Source organism: Malania oleifera, chromosome 3 (genome assembly GCF_029873635.1).
Source record: "Malania oleifera isolate guangnan ecotype guangnan chromosome 3, ASM2987363v1, whole genome shotgun sequence".
NCBI classification, from domain to species: Eukaryota; Viridiplantae; Streptophyta; class Magnoliopsida; order Santalales; family Ximeniaceae; genus Malania; species Malania oleifera.
The window spans coordinates 9,741,364-9,763,280 of record NC_080419.1 but is presented as its reverse complement, the minus strand read 5'-3'; positions in this window follow the sequence as shown (position 1 = coordinate 9,763,280).

Genomic DNA, 21,917 nt, shown 5'->3' with positions numbered 1-21,917 from the left:
GCTGAAACCCAAAAATCTCCGAATCAAGATTTCGATTTGTAGAAATTGTAGAGAATCCTTCCACGATCCTCGTGGTAACTTTACATTCCCGATTCCATCAATGATGGACGAAGAAATCTAGAGAGAGAAAGAGAGTAGGGAGAGGTTTAGAGAGAGAGAGAGAGAGAGAGAGAGAGAGAGAGAGAGAGAGAGAGAGAGATTTGGAGTTTCTTAATGAAGGAGTAATGAAATTTCCTATTTATAGCCCTTTGACCCGGCCCAATTCGTCGACAAAATGGTGCCTTCGTCGACGAATCTTTCACTGACTTCGTCGACGAATCTTTCACTGACTTCGTCGACGAATCTGGCATCTCTGGTTTTTATGAGACTTCTCGGCTTCTCCTTGTCGACGAGTCTCTAAATTTCGTCGACGAAATGTGCCAAATTCCCAATTTGACCCTCTTTATTTATTTTACCCATTTATCACGATTCAGGTTCTTACACTCTATCCTTGCTACAATGCGGGAATACTCTATTTATAGGGAATTGGGGTGGCCTCTTGGAGCCAAAACTTATTCCCTTTCAATAGAATTCCCTAAGCTAGTAGGGAATAATTCTCTAGCAGTTTTATTCTCGCACATGTGATTTTTATTTTCCAAGTTTTTATTTTATTTTTGGATTTCTTGTTGCTAACCAACTATGTAATTTTTCTTTGTGCGCTGATGAAATGGAAGATGCTTCCAACTTGCATACAAGGGTTGGGGGCTTTGTATTTCTTTGTTTTTATATTTGTAATTTTTTTTTTTTTTTTGCTGTATTTTGATGTACCTCTTACTTCACTTGTACCACAACCATTGTTTGTACACTCTTTATTACTTTCCTATTTTATTTCCCTGTATCAAATGTAACTGGTAGACCGCCTTCTGTGTCCTCGTGCTATGCACGTGCACCCCCCTTTGTACTATCTTTTCGCGTGTGCCCTTCTCATTTTGTAATAAAATGTGACCTTAAGTTGTTTTTTGAATTTTGACTGGCAACCCCAAATTCATAGTTGACTTTTCCAAAAGAAAAACCTGGTAATAAAAATGACTTTTGAGACCCAATTTAAAACTTGACTTAAAAATCAAGAGACTTACTCTAAAATTTGTTAAACTTAGTTTAGAAACTCAATTTAAACATTTAACAAAAAAATTCATTTTAAAAGTTTGACTGACTCACTTAAAGAATTCCTAGACTCAAATCAAAGACAGAAAACGGGTTTTTTCAAAGTAAGAGGACAACATTTAAAGCTCAAAGGACTTGATTTAAAATTTTGAAGATTTTAATTATGGGGACTCAATTTTGAAAACCTAATAAAGAATAATTTTGAAATTAACTAAATTTGAGGAATCTTGGTTCAAAAGGACTTAATTTTTGGGTTTTTAAGACTCGAACCCTAATCTCTAGCCTAAGAGAAATTGGTAGTGGAATGACGGGGACTTAACTAATGACAAAGATTAATTTTACAGCAAAAAGTATCTAATTAATAATAAAAAAGGACTCGATCTAGCAACTTGTTTTAACACCTAAAAAGGTCGAGACTTGGAGTAAATATTTACAAAACTTAATTTCAAACAAAAATTTGACATTTTTGAAGGACTTGACTACCTAAAATTAAAAGGACTCGATTGAGGAATTAGGATCTCAATTCTGAAAAAGGGTTTCGCTCAGGACTCAAAGTCAGGCCTTATTATGCTGGGTTTTCTTGGGGTAGCCTAGTTAAAATTGGGGTGTCTACAAGGATTGTACCTCATGATCACCAAGTGCCATTAAACATAGATTTGCCACTTCATTGCCACTTGAGTCACTATCAGAAATACTGGAACTTGGTTTGTCTCAAGTGACGGCCTTCATTGCCTTCTTTCTCTTTTTGGAGTCCTTCCTGAGCAATGGGCACTGTGGCTTGATGTGACCAATCTTCTTGAAATTGTAGTCAAAATGCATGGGGTACTAGTATCTATTGTTTCAAATCAAGACCCAAGATTCACTTCTCGATTCTGGAAAAGCTTACAGGAAGCACTAGGTAAAGCTTACTTCCACCCCCAGAATGACGAACAGTTAGAGAGGACGATCTAGATCTTGGAGGACATGTTATGGGCATGTGTGTTAGACTTCGGCGGTAGTTGGATTCAGTTTCTCTCGTTAGTGAAGTTCGCCTATAACAATAGCTTCCAAACTAGTATCATGATGACACTGTTCGAGGCATTGTATGGTTAGAGGTGTTGGTCTCCTCTGTACTGGGACAAGGTCGATGAACGACAAGTATTGGGACCCAAACTTGTACAGCAAGCTTCTGAGAAGATTAGATTGATGAGGGATATAATTAAATCGGCTCAGAGTCGGTAGAAGAGTTACACGGATGTTTGTTGTCAGGAATTGGGATTCGAGGTGGGGGGGGGGGTAAGATATTCCTGAGAATCACTCCAATGAAAGGAGTGATGAGATTCAGGAAGAAGGGCAAGTTGAGCTTGCGGTATATCAGACCATTCGAGGTACTGGAACGAGTGGGTTCGGTAGCCTATAGAATTGCACTACCCCCAACGCTCTCTCGGATCCACGATGTATTCCACGTATCCATGTTGAGAAGGTATGTGCCAGATCTATCACATGTGATTCATTATGAATCTTTATAAATTGGGGATGCTTTGGCGTATGAGGAGATACCCGTTCAAATTCTAGACCAGAATGTTCAGAAGCTGCGTACCAAGGAGATACTGTTAGTGAAACTACTGTGGCAGAATCACGTGGTTAAGGAAACTTCTTGGGAGTTGGAGACGGAAATATGCTGAAAATATCCACATTTGTTATGAGGAATAGAATTACAGAGTTGGTTAGGTAGGTATGTGATGTTTTTGTTATTTAAAGTGATGATGTGGTTAGTCTTGGGAGGGTTTTGTGATAATGTGAACTCCCGAGACACTATTTATGTAACCACAGTATTCCTCCACCATAAGTGAGGGTATGATATATATTTGGGACGGGGCTACTATGTGGGTGGCCGTCAACTCTTCTTAGAGTCGGGCGTGTGTTTGGTTATATTGGTGAGTTAACGAGTGAGAGATTGCAAATTTCGAGGACGAAATTTTTTTAAGGAGGGGGGGTTGTAAGAACCCGACCCGAGAAATATGAATTTAATAAATAAGAAAATGGAAAGGAATTTAAAGAGGTGAAAATAGTAGGACTGGTCGAGGAGGCTCCTTCTCTCGTTGATGAAGTCCATTCTACAGCTCGGCAATGAAATTCAGAGGTTCGTCGATGAGTGAATATTGAGAGATTTTGGGAATTCTGAAATCTCAGGCTCATCGACAAGGCCACTCCATCGTCGACGAACACCCTCTTCTACTCGTCGACGAGTACTCCAATTCGTTGACGAGGTTGGCCGAGTCAAAAGTCTATAAATAAGATATTTTGGTTGCTTTGTTGCTAAGAAACTCAAATCCTCTCTCTCTCTCTCTCTCTCTCTCTCTCTCTCTCTCTCTCTCTCTCTCTCTCTCTCTCTTTTTCTCTCTCTAGAACTCGGGGCATGATAGTGTGAGGTTCGCTATATTTGCATCGGTTGAATGCTGTAGGGATTATGCTATGCCAGGTTACCAGGGGCGCCGTGTTGTGCGGCCGGCTTAGGCCGAAGAGTGTGATGACACTAGACTGAGGTGTTTTTTGAGATATACTGGAACTGTATTGTGAAAATACTGGAATTGTGAAATGTTTATGTTTTACTATTGAAATAACAATCATGTATCCACACACTAATATAACCTATTTCTCCCTTACTAAGAGGTGTCTCACTCCTATTATACAAATGTTATTCAAGTCCTTCGAGTAGCCGACACTAGCGTCCTAGCGTTTCAGGAGTGTGGTTGTTGGTTAGCTTTGTTTAAGTACTAGTGTAAGTACTGATCTTTGGTCGGGTTGTCATTTTTGGGTTATGTAGATACCCAGGGTATGTTATGTATTTTGGGAACTAGACTATGGTTTTGTATAGACTTTGGTATGGTATGATGGTATGGTGTTATAAATGTATTAAGTTGAATTATCCCATTGCGTATATTGTGTATGTGATTGTGGATAGGATATACGTGAACCCTACGGGGTTGGACTCTTATATTGTGCAGTATCATGGATGGTTGTATGACACAGTGACATGTTAGGTTACTAAATCACACCCTAGGGCCCATTTTCGGGTTCGGGGCGTAACACAAATATTGGAGGATATGCTATGAGCATGTGTGCTGTACTTTGGGGGCAATTGGATCAAGTTCATACCATTGGTTGAGTTTGTTTATAATAACAGCTATCAGACTAGCATTAGGATGACACCATATGAGGCGTTATATGGCAGGAGGTGTTGATCTCCATTATGCTAGGAAGAGATTGGGGAAAGACTGACTTTGGGGCCAAAGTTGATACAACAAACTCATGATAAAGTCAGACTCAATAGAGACAGGATCAGAATAGCACAGAGTTGGCAAAAAAGCTATGCAGACACTCATCGACGAGAGTTAGAGTTTGATGCAGGGGATCATGTATTTTTGAAGATTGCATCGATGAAAGAGATTATGAGATTTGGGAAGAAGGGTAAACTGAGCCCTAGGTTCATTGGACCATTCAAGATTCTTGAGAGAGTGGATCCAGTGGCCTACAAGTTGGCATTACCACAGGTCCTGTCCAGAATTCATGACTTATTTCACTTTTCCATGTTGATTAAATATGTTCCACATCCCTCCCATGTAATCAATTATGAGGCATTGAAGTTTCGGGATACTCTGACATATGAAAAGTGCCAGTGCAAATTTTGGATTGGAAAGAGTAGGAACTATGCACGAAAAAGATTCCACTGGTAAAAGTTTTATGGCGCAATCAAGCAGTTGAGGAAGATTCACGGGAGTTGGAGGATCAGATGCGCTAGAAATATCCACATCTATTCAGTGGAGCTCAAAGAGGAGCTTAGTGAGTAAAAGTAGATAATAAAGTATGTATTTTGGTTAGTATAGTGTAGTGTATAATAGATAGTGTTTTAGTTTTAGGATATGAACGGTTTTGGGATAATTTTCTTTAAATGGTTGTAATCTCCCAGAACTCTTTCTTGTAACCACGGTATTCCTCCGCCATAAGTGAGGGTAATTAATAAAATTGCAATATTTTTTTTTCCTTAAGAATGGGAATGTCATAGACAACAAATTTCGAGAACGAAATTTTTATAAGGAGGGGAGAATGTAGAGACTCGGAAAATAGAGATGATAAGAAAAATAGAATAAAAGAGGAAAATGATTTGGTGAGGAGAAAATCGGCGACAATTTTCTGGAGTACTAAGAAAACCATCGACGGTTTTTGTAGTTACCGCGGGCTGATTGCAGGTAAAACAGTAAAAAGGAGTGGGTTAAAACCCAAACCGTCGACGGTTTTCTCAACAGAGCTAATTTTAAAAGGGAACCTGCGAGCATTTGTACATCTACTGCACTTGCCCTCCTTAATAAAGTACATGTGATTTTTCAATTTTGACCCCAAAAGGTTGACTAATTTTGACTTATTGCAATTTCCTTGCCTAAGAAGCACCCAATAATAAATGTGACTTTAAAACCCAACAAAACTCCCTATTTCGAAATTAAAAGACCTAATATAAAATTTGGAAACTCAATTCAAAAGTTTAATTGACTTAACTAACAAAAGTTTCAGACTCAAATTATAATAATTAGAAACTCAATTTTCTTGACAAAACTCAAGTTTTGGGATTTAACTAAAAATCAGGCGAACTTGACTTATTTTTAATTCAAAATTTTGGAAATACGAGATTTATTTGACAAAGCCTAACGTAATGTAAGAGGTTACGGTACATCGACTAAGGAAAATAAAATTTTAAAACTTAAAAAGGGACTCAAACTTGAAGATAGAAAGACCAATCTGAAATAAAACGGCATTTTGAAAGACAAGTATCAAATTTAAAACCAAGGATCCAAAGGGCTTATTTTACAAAACCTTGTGAGAAGAGACTAATTTTGCAACTAAGAACTACGCCAAGATTTTAAAACTAACATCGATGAGACTTGAATTATTTAAAGGGAACTTGAGGTTTTTGAAAATGGGATTTTGTTTGGGACTCAAAATCAACTTTTATAATACTAGGTCTCCTTAGGAGTTGCCTGGTTAAAATTGGAGTGTCTACAATTGGTTTGGTGTAAACCAAGCCGTTGATGGTTTCAGATGAGCTCGAACAATCGTCGATGGTTTTGAGTTATCGCGGCCAGGTAAGGGTAAAACAGTGAAAAAGATTTTGGTTAAAAACCAAACTAAGCTCATTTTAATTGTAAGAAATTAAATTTCTCTCTCACTCTCACTCTCTCTCACCTAGGGCTGCGGCCCCCCTCTCTCTCTCTCTCTCTCTCTCTCTCTCTCTCTCTCTCTCTCTCTCTCTCTCCCTCCTTGATTTCAGGCATGATTTCAGCCCGAGTTGAAGGAGGAACATCGTTTCAGGAACCTAGCGACGTTCTTTGCAATTTAATCGAGGCAGATTAGCTGGTTGAGGATTCCAAACACCACTCCAAAACCAGGGGTGAGGATGATGTTTTTAAGAGTTTAATAAGTTGTTTGGAATGAGTAGGCCTAGGTAATGTTAAAATGGTTGTTATTGTGGGGTTTAGTTAATTAAATTAGGAATTATGGATATAGGGTTTTGTGCGAACGCTGCAGGCACGATTTAGGATCCCTACAGGCTTTTCTTCAGGAATCAAGTAAGGGGATAGATTATGTTAGGTATTTTTAGAAAATTTATCGATTAAAATGCAATATTTGTTTGCAGAAATGATATCTATGATTTTTCTGGGAATTTAGGCTTTTAGAAATGGAATTTATGAATTAAAGTGTATTTTTGGGAAAACAGGCTCGTTGAGTTGAGTAAACCCTAGAAGCAAATTTAATACTACTTTTCAGCGAAACATATTTTTCCCTAGGCAGATAGTATATTTTAGAATAATACTCAAACTGTGTGCCCTAAGTGTGAATATTATATGGAATAGATAAGCATGTCGGATTATTTTATGATTATACAGAACATGTACAACTAGATAATGATTTTTAGAAAATGTTATTGTGATGACCTGCTATTTATTCAACATTTGTTTTTCTTCTAAATATAATAAATGTCATTTGTCTGAAATACTGAAAATAACATCCCAGGCCCAAAGAGCACTGAGGAAACTCTATCTGTTATACATATCTAAGCAGCGGTACACAAAATTGAGAACTGTTATATACAATACCATACAAAATACCAGATAACTATAGAACTCTGAAATATATTTACAAAGCAAAATACCTAGTGACATCTCTATGATCTGAAAACTATCCCAAAACACTATTATCTCAAAAATACCGACCCTTCCCACAAGGGTAGCTCAAGTCAACCTCTACCCGCGAGCCTGATCTGCTCGCCTAGTTGGATCTCTTGAAAAATGATAAGTCACTGGGATGAGACAACGCTCAGTAAGTGGAAATATACTATTACTAGTGTGTGGCAGCTGAGTTAAATATTTAAAATACTAAAATAATACTGTTATCTGAGAAAATTGATAAACTGTACAGAATATATCTATCTATCATGTAATCTTTAAAATATGACTATGTATCTGAATTTTCTATCTGACGGTACTGCTAATATAATAATATAAATTGCTATTGTGTGATATATTCATACATAGGAACTTCTGCTATACCCTGGGATCTGTATATCATGATATATCCCCTCAGGATAGAGTTGTGCGGTCCGTAGGCTGGACTTACACTGGTTGGCCTACCAGGCAAGTCAATCTATATCATCTGCTAATGTGTAATGATCTATGAAGATCCTAGCCCACTGCAATCTCTCCGGGCTGTATCGAACCTCTGTCATCGTCTAACCAGCTACCTCAACCTAGCGTGCTAGGGAGACTACAATCTCTCCTAGCACAGTTAGATGGAATCCACATATTATCTGAGTCATGTGGTTGCACGTGTCTGAAATTAGTAATGGTACCGTGCTCTGCTGTATATCTTTGTCTATAATATCCATAGGGGTCTATAACTGTGTAATACTGTATACATATATAAATATATAATAATCTTACTGCTTTTAACATGATTTCAAAAACAACCATAACACTATATCTCTGAGCTATATTATCTGAGATATTTGACTGAAATATATATATTATCGATCTATATCATCTGTGCTTTCTGTTTATACTATCTGTAATATCTGTATAAAATATCTGTATATAATATCTGTATACTCTGCATATAATATATGTGTGCTCTGTATATAATGTCTGTATATTTTGTATATCTGCTATAGCATCTTGATGCTATCACTGTATAATTTGTCTAAATAAACTATCTAAGTGTTATGGTCTAAAAATCATGTTTTCTCTAAAAATACTGTTAGTCTCATTCATTTCTAATATTCTGAAATATCTGAACATTTGTATATCTGTAATACTATAAAATCTATATATATTGTGCTGTAATAAACTCATGCCGTACATTTGAATAAATGTAGTCTCATGCTCAATTTCTATAATTCTGCTATAAAAATACTATTCATAATCCTCTGGAAAATAATACGGTATACATGCTTGTAAATACACTTTCATAATCTTCTGTATACATATTAAAAATTGCTAGCATAACATATTTTCCTTACCTTAACTCTGAAAAGCCCCTACTAAATTCTAACCCTATACCCGCAAGGTTCCTAACTCAACATCCTGAAAACAATATTTTCCAAAACAAAATATCAATATTTTCTTACCTACAACATTTCTTATAACTACAAGGAAGACATAATCTGAATAAAATACCTTATCCTGGATTTGGGATGAATTTCAAATCAACTTTCCCACGATTTACTCTGGCAGACTTGCAGAGAATTTCACCAGGAGCGTCGTGGTGACCTCAGATCTTCAATCCGGCAAGAAACGGGGCCAAGATCGAAGAGAGAAGGGAAGAGGGTTGTAGGAGAGAGAGAGAAGGGTTCTGCGCTGAAGAATTTGGTTAAAAATCCGAGTTTCAGCTATTTATAAGACTAGATTCGTCGACGAGACACATCACCTCGTTGACGAGTCCTGTAGGAAGTTCGTCGACAAACCTGCACCCTCGTCGATGAGTTTTAGTCTGCTTTAAACTCTCTCTCGGTATCTCCTCGTCAACGATATGTGTCTTCGTCGACAAGATCCTGAAGAGCCCTCATCGACGAAACCCCTATGTTCGTGGATGAATCCTGCAGAAAATTCTTGGATTATTACATTCTCCCCTCCTTATAAAATTTCGTAATCGAAATCTACTATCTGTAATATCTTTTGTCATCCCATAAAAGAAAATGGTCTACTTATTTTATTACTTACCCTCACTTATAGTGAAGGAATGCCGTGGTCACATACTATGTTCTGGGAGATTACATATAAAAAAAAACTAAAACTATCTACTAACTAAATCCATACATGTACGTGCAAAAGAAACTTATCTAACTACTATACTTTACTTTATTACCTCTATACCTCTTGGAACAACTGCGGGTATTTCTTTCTGATCTACTCCTCGAGTTCCCAAGAAGCTTCCTCTATAGTGTGATTCTTCCATAAAATTTTTACTAATTGAATTTCTTTTGTGCGTAATTCCTGTGTTTTTCTATCTAATATATGTATTGGTGCTTCTTCATAAATTAACGAATCCTTAAGCCCTATCTCTGCATAGCTAATAATGTGAGATGAGTCTGGGACATATTTCCTCAACATAGCAACATGAAACACGTCGTGTATTCTGGATAAAACTAGCGGTAAAGTTAGCTTGTAGGCAATTGACCCTATTCTCTCTAATATCTCAAAAGGGCCAATATACCTAGGGCTCAACTTGCCCTTCTTCCCAAATCTCATAGTCCCTCTCATGGGATCTACTTTCAAAAATACCCGATCTCCCACTTTAAATTCTAACTCCCGGCAGCGAGTGTCTGCATAACTTTTCTGCCGACTCTGTGTGGTACTGATTCTTTCTTTAATTAGTCGGACCTTGTCACAAGTCTGCTGAACGATATCTGGACTCAAAACTTGCCTCTCGCCTACCTCATCCCAGAAGAGAGGAGAACGACATCTTCTGCCATACAGTGCCTCGTATGGAGCCATGCCAATACTAGACTGGCAGCTGCTATTATAGGCAAATTCAACTAGTGGTAGAAATTGAGTCCAACTACTCCCAAAATCTAGCACTCATGCACGAAGCATATCTTTTAAGGTCTGAATTGTCCTCTTAGTCTGACCATCTGTTTAGGGATGGAAAGCTGTACTGAATGCTAATTGTGTACCCATAGCCTCTTGAAAGCTTTTCCAGAATCGTGAAGTAAACCGAGGATCCCGGTCTGAAACTATGGATACTGGTACACCATGGACGCGAACTATCTCCTAAACATATATCTCTGCCAGTCAATCCATGGAATAGTTGACTTTAATAGGGCTAAAATGGGCAGTCTTTGTCAAACGATCAACAACTACCCGAATTGCATTCAATCCTTGCTGCATTGGTGGTAACCCCGTAACAAAATCTATAGAAACGTGGTCCCACTTCTATTCTGGAATAAACAACGGTTGCAACTGCCCTGCTAAACTCTGGTGCTCAGCCTTAACCTACTGGCACGTCAAGCACTGTTGTACAAATTTGGCAATTTCCTTTTTCATCCCATTTCACCAAAAGTACTCTCGCAGATCCCTATACATTCTAATAATACCAGAATGAATGGTGTATAGGGATCTGTGAGCCTCCTCCAATATAGTTCTTTTGATCTCAGTATTTGAAGGAACACAAAGCCTGGTACAGAACCGTAGGGTTCCGTCATCTGATATGCTAAACTCCTCTCCCTAACCATCCCTCACTCTAGCCATAACCTTCGCCAGCTCTACATCATCACCTTGAGCTGCTTTAATTTTCTCATATAGGGTAGGCTGTATAACTAGGCTGGCAACAAAAGCTTGTGGACTATCCTCTACCAACTCTATACTGAGTCTCTCCAAATCCATCAGGATCGGGTGCTGAATCTCTATGGCTGCTAGTATTGGTTCTAGTGACTTCCTACTCAGAGCATTTGCCACTACATTCGCTTTCCGTGGGTGGTAACTAATAGTATAGTCATAATATTTGATAAGTTCTAACCACCTTCTTTGCCTCATGTTCAATTCTCTCTGGGTGAAGAAATACTTCAAACTCTTGTGATCCGTGAAGATTTCGCATTTCCCACCATACAGATAATGCCTCCATATTTTAAGAGCGTACACCACTGCAGCTAACTCCAAATCATGCACAAGGTAATTCTTCTCATATTCTTTAAACTGTTTAGAAGCATATGCAATGACTATGTCATGCTGCATCAATATGCACCCAAGCCCCTTTAGGGACGCGTCACTGTATATAACAAACCCATCCTTTCCGGATGAAATAGCCAATACAGGGACTGTAACCAACCTCTGCTTCAACTCCTAGAAGTTCCGCTCATAGTCATCGGCCCATTAAAACCTTACATTTTTCCACGTAAGTCACGTCAACGGACCTGATAAACTAGAAAATCCCTCTACGAAACATCGGTAATATCCTGCCAATTCCAAAAAACTCCGAACCTCTTGAACATTTTCAGGCCTCATCCAATTTACCACTACCTCTATCTTACTCGGATCGACAGATACACCTACCTCAAAGATCACATGGCTGAGAAAAGAAACCTGTTTCAGCCAAAATTTACATTTCTTGAACTTCGCATATAAATTTCTCTTTCTCAATGTCTGCAATACCAACCTCAAATGATGCTCGTGCTCCTCAAAACTCCTCGAGTAGACCAGTATATCATCAATAAATACAACTACGAACTGGTCTAAGTACTGATGGAACACTCGGTTCATTAAATCCATAAATACTGCTGGTGCATTAGTCAACCCAAATGGCATCACCAAGAATTCTTAATGCCCATATCTCGTACGAAATTCCATTTTCGAGACATCCTCTGTCCTCACTTTCACCTGATGGTAACCCGACCGCAGGTTTTAGAATAAACCTAGGTCCCCTGGAGCTGATCAAATAAATCATCGATCTTGGGAAGAGGATATTTATTCTTAATTGTCAGTTTATTTATTTACATATAATCTATACACATCCTCATGGTCCCATATTTCTTTTTCACAAATAAGACTGGTGCTTCCCAGGGCGACACACTGGGTCTGATGAATCTTTTATCGACTAATTCTTGCAATTGATCATTTAGTTCATTTAACTCAGCTGGGGCCATCCGATAAGGAGCTTTAGATATTGGCACTGACCCCGATAGAAGATCCACAGTAAACTCAACTTCACGGTCTAGTGGCAAACCAAGTAATTCCTCTAGGAATACATCTAAAAATTCTCTAACTATAGGAACATAAGCTTGTTTCAATTCTTCTTTCGGCGATTCCTTAATGTAAGCAACAAATCCCTACAGCCTTCTTGGATCAATTTTCTCACCTGAACAATTGACGCAAGCTGTGGCGAAGAACGTATCCGCGAACCAAGAAATCTATATTCTGGCTCGCCTGGAGGTCTGAAAATCACTTCTTTCGAATGACAGTCAATACTAGCATGATAATCTGCCAACCAATCTGTACCCAAAATGATGTCAAACCCCTGCATATTTAATATCACCAAATTAGTTGGCAATATCTTTCCCTGAATAGTTACTGGAAATCTCCTAAGTACCCTTCTACATCTCTCCACTGACCCAGTCGGCATGGTTATAACCAACCCAATATCTAGTAACTGTGCCTCACACCCCGTTAACTTAGCATATACCGCAGAAACAAAAGAGTGGGTGGCACCTGTATCAAATAAAACAGCAGCTATGAATGAGAAAGTAGTAAAGGTAGCTGTAACTACGTCTCCAGCTGCATCAGTGTCACTCAGCATCAACATGTACACTCTCGCCGGTGCCGTATTCCTCTGTTGTCCTCCACGGGGTGCCTGATAACCACTTCGGTATGGTCTGGGAGCTAGTGCCTGAGCTAGCAATCCCTGAAACGACCACGATCGGTGCTCGGGCCTCCCACATCTGTAGCAGATGTCCTCACCTATCCCACATTCACCTGGATGTCTGCAGCCACATCTAGGATAGATAGGAGCAGCTCGTCCACCCTGAAAATCACCACGGTCCATCATTCGTCCCTAACCACCTCCATAGCGATCTCCTCTCCATGGCCTTCAGCTAGAGCTTGCCTGTAAATCCTGAGGCACAGACTTTTTCCTCTAACCCTGAGCTGCAACACCTCTCTGCATACCACTCTCAATGATAGTAGCTCTATCCACCACCTCAACAAACATATGAGCTCGGAAGCCAATAACTTGCTCAAACAAATTTTGTCTCAGGCCTTCTTCGAACTTCCTGGCTTTCTTTTCTTCATCTGGTGCTAAATGTGGGGCGAAACATGATAACTCAATAAATCTGGCAGCATAGTGGGATACTGTCATCTACTCTTGAGCCAAATCCAAGAATTCAGCTGCCTTCGCGCTCCGAACGATAGCAGGGAAATATCGCTCGAAGAATAACTCCTTGAACTGACTCCAAGATACTAGCACTGGATATGGCCTCTGCTCCTCAATCAATCGCGCTGACCTCCACCAGCACTTTGCCTCTCCTGTCAACTTAAATGATGCAAATACCACTTTCTGCTCATCTGTACATGCCAATACTGCTAAAATCTCCTCAACATCCTGAACCCAATTCTCAGCCAATATCGAGTCAGGTCCTCTAGCAAAAAAGGAGGCCTCATCCACATAAACTGCTCGATCGTGTAGCCATGATCTCCTCCACTCCTAGCCATCTCAGCCATCACCTATTGGGTGACGCTACATAGTACAACATCCGTATCTCCACCTCCCATACTGGAGGGTCCTGGTTTGTCACCTCCAGCATCTGTAGCACTGCTACCTGGATCCATCCTGAAAATGCGCAAAAAGCTATTTTAAAATCCTATATAGATTTACTTTACTTTATCCAAATGAAACCTCAAATTTACTGTTAACTATTTCTCTTGTTCCTACCCCAAAATCCAATCCTGCAATCTAAACACACGACTTGTTGATAGTTTACTATGATTTTCCTAAAATTGTCACCCTAGGAAAAAACACATAACCTACCACGATAATCCTGTATTCAGACCATAGAACAAATCCTCAAAATCTTTTCCTATATTCTAGTATTGTATCCGCTACATTCTAGAGTCTACAGAACCTAGCAACTTAGGCTCTAATACCAAATTGTGACGGTCAGCTATTTATTCAACATTTTTTTTTCCTTCTAAATATAAAATGTCATCTTTCTGAAATACTAAAAATAACATCCCAGGCCCAAAGAGCACTGAGAAAACTCTGTCTGTCATACATATTTAAGCAGCGGTACACAAAACTGAGAACTGCTATATACAATACCATACAAAATACCATATAACTATAGAACTCTGAAATATATTTACAAAGAAAAATACCTAGTGACGTCTCTATGATCTAAAAACTATCCCAAAACACTATTATCTCAAAAATACATACCCTTCCCACAAGGGCAGCTTAAGTCAACCTCTACCCGCGAGCCTGATCTGCTCGCCTAGTTGGATTTCTTGAAAAAATGATAAGTCACTAGGATGAGACAACGTTCAGTAAGTGGAAATATGCTATTACTAGTGTGTGGCGGCTGAGTTAAATATTTAAAATACTGAAATAATACTATAATCTGAGAAAACTAATAAACTGTACAGAATATATCTATCTATCATGTAATCTTTAAAATATGACTGTTTATCTGAGTTTGCTATTTGAAGGTACTGCTAATATAATAATATAAATTGCTGCTGTGTGATATATCCATACATAGGAATTTCTGCTATACCCTGGGATCTGTATATCATTATATATCCCCTCATGATAGGGTTGTGCAGTCCGTAGGCTGGACTTACACTGGTTGGCCTACCAGGCAAGTCAATCTATATCATATACTAATTTGTAATGATCTATGAAGATCCTAACCCACTACAATCTCTCCGAGCTATATCGAACCTCTGTCATAGTCTAACCGACTACCTCAACCCAGCGTGCTGGGGAGACTGCAATCTCCCCTAGCACGGTTAGACGGAATCCACATGTTATCTGAGTCATGTGGTTACATGTGTCTAAAACTAGCAATGGTACTGTGCTCTGCTATATATCTCTGTCTATAATATCCACAGGGGTCTGTAACTGTGTAATACTGTATACATATATAAATATATAATAATCTTGCTACTTTTAACATGATTTCAAAAACAACCATAACACTATATCTCTGAGCTATATTATCTGAGATATCTGACTGAAATATATATATTTTCTATCTATATCATCTGTGCTTTCTGTCTATACTATCTGTAATATCTGTATAAAATATATGTATATAATATCTGTATACTCCATATATAATATCTGTTTGCTCTGTATATAATGTCTGTATATTCTGTATATCTACTGTAGCATCTTGATGCTATCACTGTATAATCTGTCTGAATAAACTATCTGAATGTTATGGTCTAGAAATTATGTATTTTTCTGAAAATATTATAAGTCTCATTCATTTCTAATATTCTGATATATCTAAATATCTGTATATCTGTAATACTGTAAAATATATATATATATTGTTTTGTGATAAACTCATGCCACACATTTGAATAAACGTAGTCTCATGCTCAATTTCTGTAATTCTGCTATAAAAATACTATTCATAATCCTCTGGAAAATAATCCGATATACATGCTTGCAAATAAACTTTCATAATCTTCTGTATACATATTAAAAATTGTTAGCATAGCATATTTCCCTTACCTTAACTCTGAAAAGCGCTTACTAAATTCTGGCCCTATACCCGTAGGGCTCCTAACTCAACATCCTAAAAAAAATATTTCCCAGAACAAAATATCAGTATTTTCTTACCTACAACATTTCTTATAACTACAAGGAAGACATAATCTGAATAAAATACCTTATCCTGGATTTGGGATGAATTTCAAGTCAACTTTTCCCACGATCTGCTCTGACAGACTTGCAAAGAACTTTGCCAAAAGCATCGTGGTGATCTCAGATCTTCAATTCGGTGAGAAATGGGGCCAGGATCGAAGAGAGATGGGAAGGGGGTCGTAGGAGAGAGTGAAAAGGGTTTTGCGCTGAAGATTTTGGTTAAAAATATGAGTTTCAGCTATTTATAAGACTGGATTCGTCGACGAGACACGTCACCTCAGTGACGAGTCCTGTAAGAAGTTCATCGATGAACCTGCACCCTCGTCGACGAGTTTCAATTTGCTTTAAACCCTCTCTCGGTATCTCCTCGTCGACGATATGGGTCTTCGTCAACGAGATTCTGAAGAGCCCTCGTCGACGAAACCCCTGTGTTCGTTGACGAGTCCTGCATAAATTTCTTGGGTTATTATAGTTATAAACCTTACATAATTTATGATATTGTTCAGTATAATATAACAGTTCAGCCGGCCCAGTGTCGTGATAATTCAGTCGGCCTAGTGTCGTGATATTTTAGCCGGCCTAGTGTCGTGAGAGATCAGTTGGCCTAGTGCCATGACAGTTTTGTTTCAATCGGCTTTATGTCATGATCAAATATTTATGCAGTATTATACATTATGATATGACAGATTTTACGTAGAAATATGAAAATGAGATATGTTACAGTTATAATATATGAAATATACTATGTACTATCAGAACCCTGATGGACTAAGTATGTTCAGAGCATGGTACCGTAGCTAGCTAGCCATATTTGAAGTGTTGTGGACAGCAAGATACCACCTATGTCCGGCCTAAGAAGTGTTGCAGAGAGCAGGATGGGTTCGGACCAGGCTGGGAGTACAGATCAGTTAGTGCAACCACACTTCTTAGATAGAGTGTTGGTATTGGATAGTCGATTGGCCGTGAAGTGTTGCGGAGAGCAGGATACCCCCTAGGTTCGGCTCGCGAAGTGTTACGGAGAGTAGTATGGGTCCGGACTAGGCTGGGTGGGCAATCATACTTATAGACTTTATGTTTGACTTAGCATGGTAGGCCAGTCACTGCTAAGTCCAGCCTACGTGCCGCACAACCCGGTCATGTGGGGTTAATACATGATGAGATCTATGAATGTCCTAGGAAAAATTTTAATGTATGTATAGGTATATCAGACGATTTATGTACACATAGGAATCTATTATGATAAAGTATGTTTATGAAGAAAAGCATGTATGTTGCTAAATATATATATGTATATATGTGAGTACAGATTTACATGATTTACCAGTTAATTATTTAAAGATTATAAATTATGCTACACCAGAACTCATGTTGTCACACACTGACAATAATCTATCTCGTTTTACTGAGAGGTGTCTCACCCCTATAATCTTTTAATATTTCAGGAGATCCAAGGAGCCGAACTTAGAAAGCTCCAGATAGGATTAGTTAGTGGGTTTTGAAGATAGTGCTGGTGAGACACTAGTATGTATATGTATATGGATACGTTTGGTTTTACTTTTTGGTTGTAGTATTATCCTGGTTTTGGGGAGACATGTATATATATATATATATATATGATATGATGGTTCTAAAACTCTGGTATTGTATTTGAAATTTATGTATAAGTTTTCACTGCATGTTTATTTGAAACATGGATAGGTCAGTTTGGTACCCACTTGAGATTCAGGATATTATAACATGGTATCAGAGTTTAATATGTGGAAAAAAAATAATAATAGAAGCAGAATTTTCGGGACGTTACATACACACATAATTACGGACATGTATAAGCTGAATCAAGTACGCAATTACGAACATGTATGCATATTAATTAGTCTAAAAATAAAGTCAAATTATGTAGGTAGTTATAAACCAAATAACATATAATTACATTACATTCATTTATCATCCATATGATTATATATATAAGGAAAAGCCAATATTTTTTGCTCAAAATTTTACTGTATTGATTGTTGTCCCCCATTATAATGACTCTCTCTCTCTCTCTCTCTAAATCCTTTAGCAGATTGGCATAGATACATAGGAGATGGCAATCACTTCCTCATCAAACCCTAAACCTGAAAAGTTTGAACAATACCATCACAGTGATCTCATAGTCAGAGCTATATATATATATATTATATAGTGCCCTAGTTGTAATTAATGCTAAGCTGTCGCGTCTTAGAAAATCTTACTCCTCATCTCTCCACCACCACTCCCCATACCTAAAGTACGGCGATTCTCCGTCGGCGGCGTCGTACGAACTCGCCTCATTCCTTAAAAGGCAAACCACTCCATTATTACGTAGCTACGTAGGCAGCACAGCCCAGGCTTCAAGGGCGCCTTCCGACCCAACCCCAACACCATTTCTGCCTCGGAACTTTAAGTCCCACCCAGATCAACTCATCAATCGTCTTTCCCGCCCTACCTATACTAATACTATATATCTTACGCTCCATTACCCCGAGGTTTTTCCGAATTTAATGTTATTTTAATAAATATTATTTAAAAACAATTTGATAGAATTTTATTTGTCAAATTGATACATTCAAAAAAAAGACAATGATTCCTTGAGTATTTTTTAAACAAAACACGTTAGATCATTCAGTATTTTTTTAATTTGAGCATAAAAGTACAGGGTTGACACATGACCATTGAGAGACATTATACAAGTGAGGTTTTTAACTGAAAAATATTGAATGATCCAACATTTTTTACACGGTCCATGCAAGAGAGTAAAAATAATTAAAGATCAATTTAGAAGAATAATGCTTAGTATTTCAATTTGCTTCTCATGATTACACCTCAAACATTAATATAAGTTTTTCCTAATCCTAAATAATGACAAATTATATCTCTCTATAATACAATGATGAATATTTTGAATATTTATTTCATTATTTTGGTTGCACATAATGCAAAGTTTATGAGTAAACTGACTGATATGCTTCAAGATATGAGGGTTTTGCTTTTTTGCCGATCTCTCGCGTATCTCTCTTTCTTTGTCTCTAGGTTTTTGATATTTTAGTTTCTTGTCCTCCATCTCTTGTGATTGCTTCTTTTTGTTTATAATATTTTATCATTTTATTGAAATAAAATTCTTTATTTTATTCAAAATTAGAAGGTAAGATCTTATTAGGACCATGAGAGAAGTAACTCGACATAATTAATTTAGGTTTCAATAATGAACTTTCATTAGCAATTTACTTGAATCATAAGTCATGTAAATTACGAGCATAGGTTACAAGTATCAAGACTTCAATAATCAAGGAACTTACTTTACATTCTTGACTATTGTCGGAGCTTGCATTCACTGAAAAGGAATATGAAGATGAGACAAATGACACCACAATATAAGTAGAGATATATGATACTATATGGTTTGATTGCATAGTATTTAGAATATGCATGCCTCATTAAATTGATATCATGTAAGATTAGAATAGAATAAGTATTTTTTAGCTCAAGTAATTTTTCATAAGTAGTTATTTTCTTTACCTATTGATTCGAGTAAGGGTATGTTCTTTAGTTATTTCCTTGACTATTCCCTTTTATTTGGAAATTATGATTGCGGTGCCTATGTATTCCCCATCGATCGGAACCCGAAGACTAGTGCCATTGGAGCGAATGGGTATGAGCTTGGCCTCAAGCTTACATTTACTGGATGTGATGAAGGAACTCTGCCACTCTATCACACTGATTTTGCAGGCAACTAGAATGTGAGCAATAACCCATTGGTAATGACTATGTATGCATGACCATGAATGAACACTTATGCAATGCAAGCTAAAACAACCACTTTGTCAAAATTCTTAGAAAAATCCTATCACCTAATGAAAACGTATAGATCAACCCAGCTCTTAATGTACATCATGCAATTTCATAATCGAACTATCCTCCTTGACTTGTAGATACATTTCTTTCCTCTACTAGATCCTAAGAATTATCCCATTTACTGAGTATTCAATTTAGCTCTTGACAATTTTTTTCTCAACTAAGAAATATTTCATGAAGCCCTACCTTTTCTTGTAGCTAAACTGTTTTTTTTTTTTTTAACTTTCATTCCTGTCTAAAATAGAGGTGAGACCTGGCAACTAAAAGTCTGATCTGAATAGTGGGAACTACCAGAGGACATAATGGTTGGAGATCTATGAGAATTAATTCGGTTGATGCACCAACTTGACCAGATTACCCCTTAATTCCTTCTTCAATGGCCTCTCAATCCAACTACTTTTCTAATGACTTAGTCATACTCTAAAATATTACTAAACCTATATTTCTTCTTCATTGTATATCACTACTGACTTGTTCATGGGGCAACTTGGAGCTACTTTGAAATTTTGGTAAAGTAGTACTACTGAGTTGTTCATGGGGCAACTTGGAGCTACTTTGAAATTTTTGTAAAGTAGTGTGTATACCTAAAATATTCTAGGCATACACACTAATATTTAGTTGTCACCGCTGTTTTAGTCACCACTTCGAAACCGTCATTAAGTCGTCACTAATAAGTATTAGTGACGGTTTGCTATTATTAGTGACAGTTTGAAATCGTCACTAAAGGTCTTTTTTTTTTTATAGTGAATGAATGCAGAATGTAGGAAACAACATGCAGGAACTTAAATAAATATAACAGAAGACTAGACTAAGTTATGTGAAAAAGAATGAAACTCATGTCCCAACCCTAGGTAGATTTTTTACTTACAAGTTTTCTCTGAGGCTCTATCCTAAGGGAGGAAGCTAGAGTTAGATATGTGCGGTTCAAGCTCTATTCCCTATTAGCAATAGGTTCCCACAATGTCTCCTATCCTTAAACATGGAATTAGACAAAGTACAAACTAACCAGAGTGGTTCATGCTCCCCTAAATACCTTGTCTCATAGGAGCTAACGATACTACACTCCTATATAGTCCTAAAAGGGTAAAGCCTGAGTATTGGGCTCGTGAAAGTGTGTGTGCTTAGATAGATTTAAAAGTTTGTCCCCTAATCCCAACATATCATCACACCCTACACATACTTATCCATTCATTCACAGCATATATAAAATAGTTATATACACAAGTAAAATATTCACAAGTACACCATAATTGTTCATATTTACAAGTAAAATATCATGGAGTAATAAAAAATACCATTAAATTCATAATTAGGATAATTCATAATTAATTAATGACTCGACACTCTAAAGTCTCTAGTGGAGTTGTTAAACTATCGCAAAGTTTTGGAAAAAAGGTCCACAATAGCGAGGAATAATAATATTGAAAGTTCGATGGAGTTGCCACTAACTTATTATTTACCTAACTGTGATTGGTTCACCTAATTAATATCACTCGTTGATTGATCTCTAGACTAATCCAAAGGCCAAGGAACCAGTAGTCTTGGTCTACATTTACCAAAGTTGGGATTAGAAGTTCAATTATACGAGGGGGAGGTAATAGCACCCTACACACTTGTTCTACGAATGGTACTTAGTTAACCATAAATTATCCTTAAATTGAATCTAATGATCTTTAATTAACTCATTTAAAAAATAAAAAAATATTAAACCATTAGAAGAAAATGATAATTTAAAAAAATAAATAAATATTAGAATTTTAAAAGAAAATAAAAATAAGGTGCGATTTAGGAATGTCTAATAAGACCTCCAAAAGAGAGGATCCTATTAGATAAACCCTACTCAAAGCTAATATAAGTGAAATCTGAAATATCTCTTTACCATTTGTTTAATCATTGAGACACATACACACAAAAATAGAATGTATATAGATAATAAATGTATCAATTTTTTTTTTTTGAAAAAAGTCTTGAAAACATTCAAAAAATTTTCCAAAATTTTTTAGAATATTTTGAAA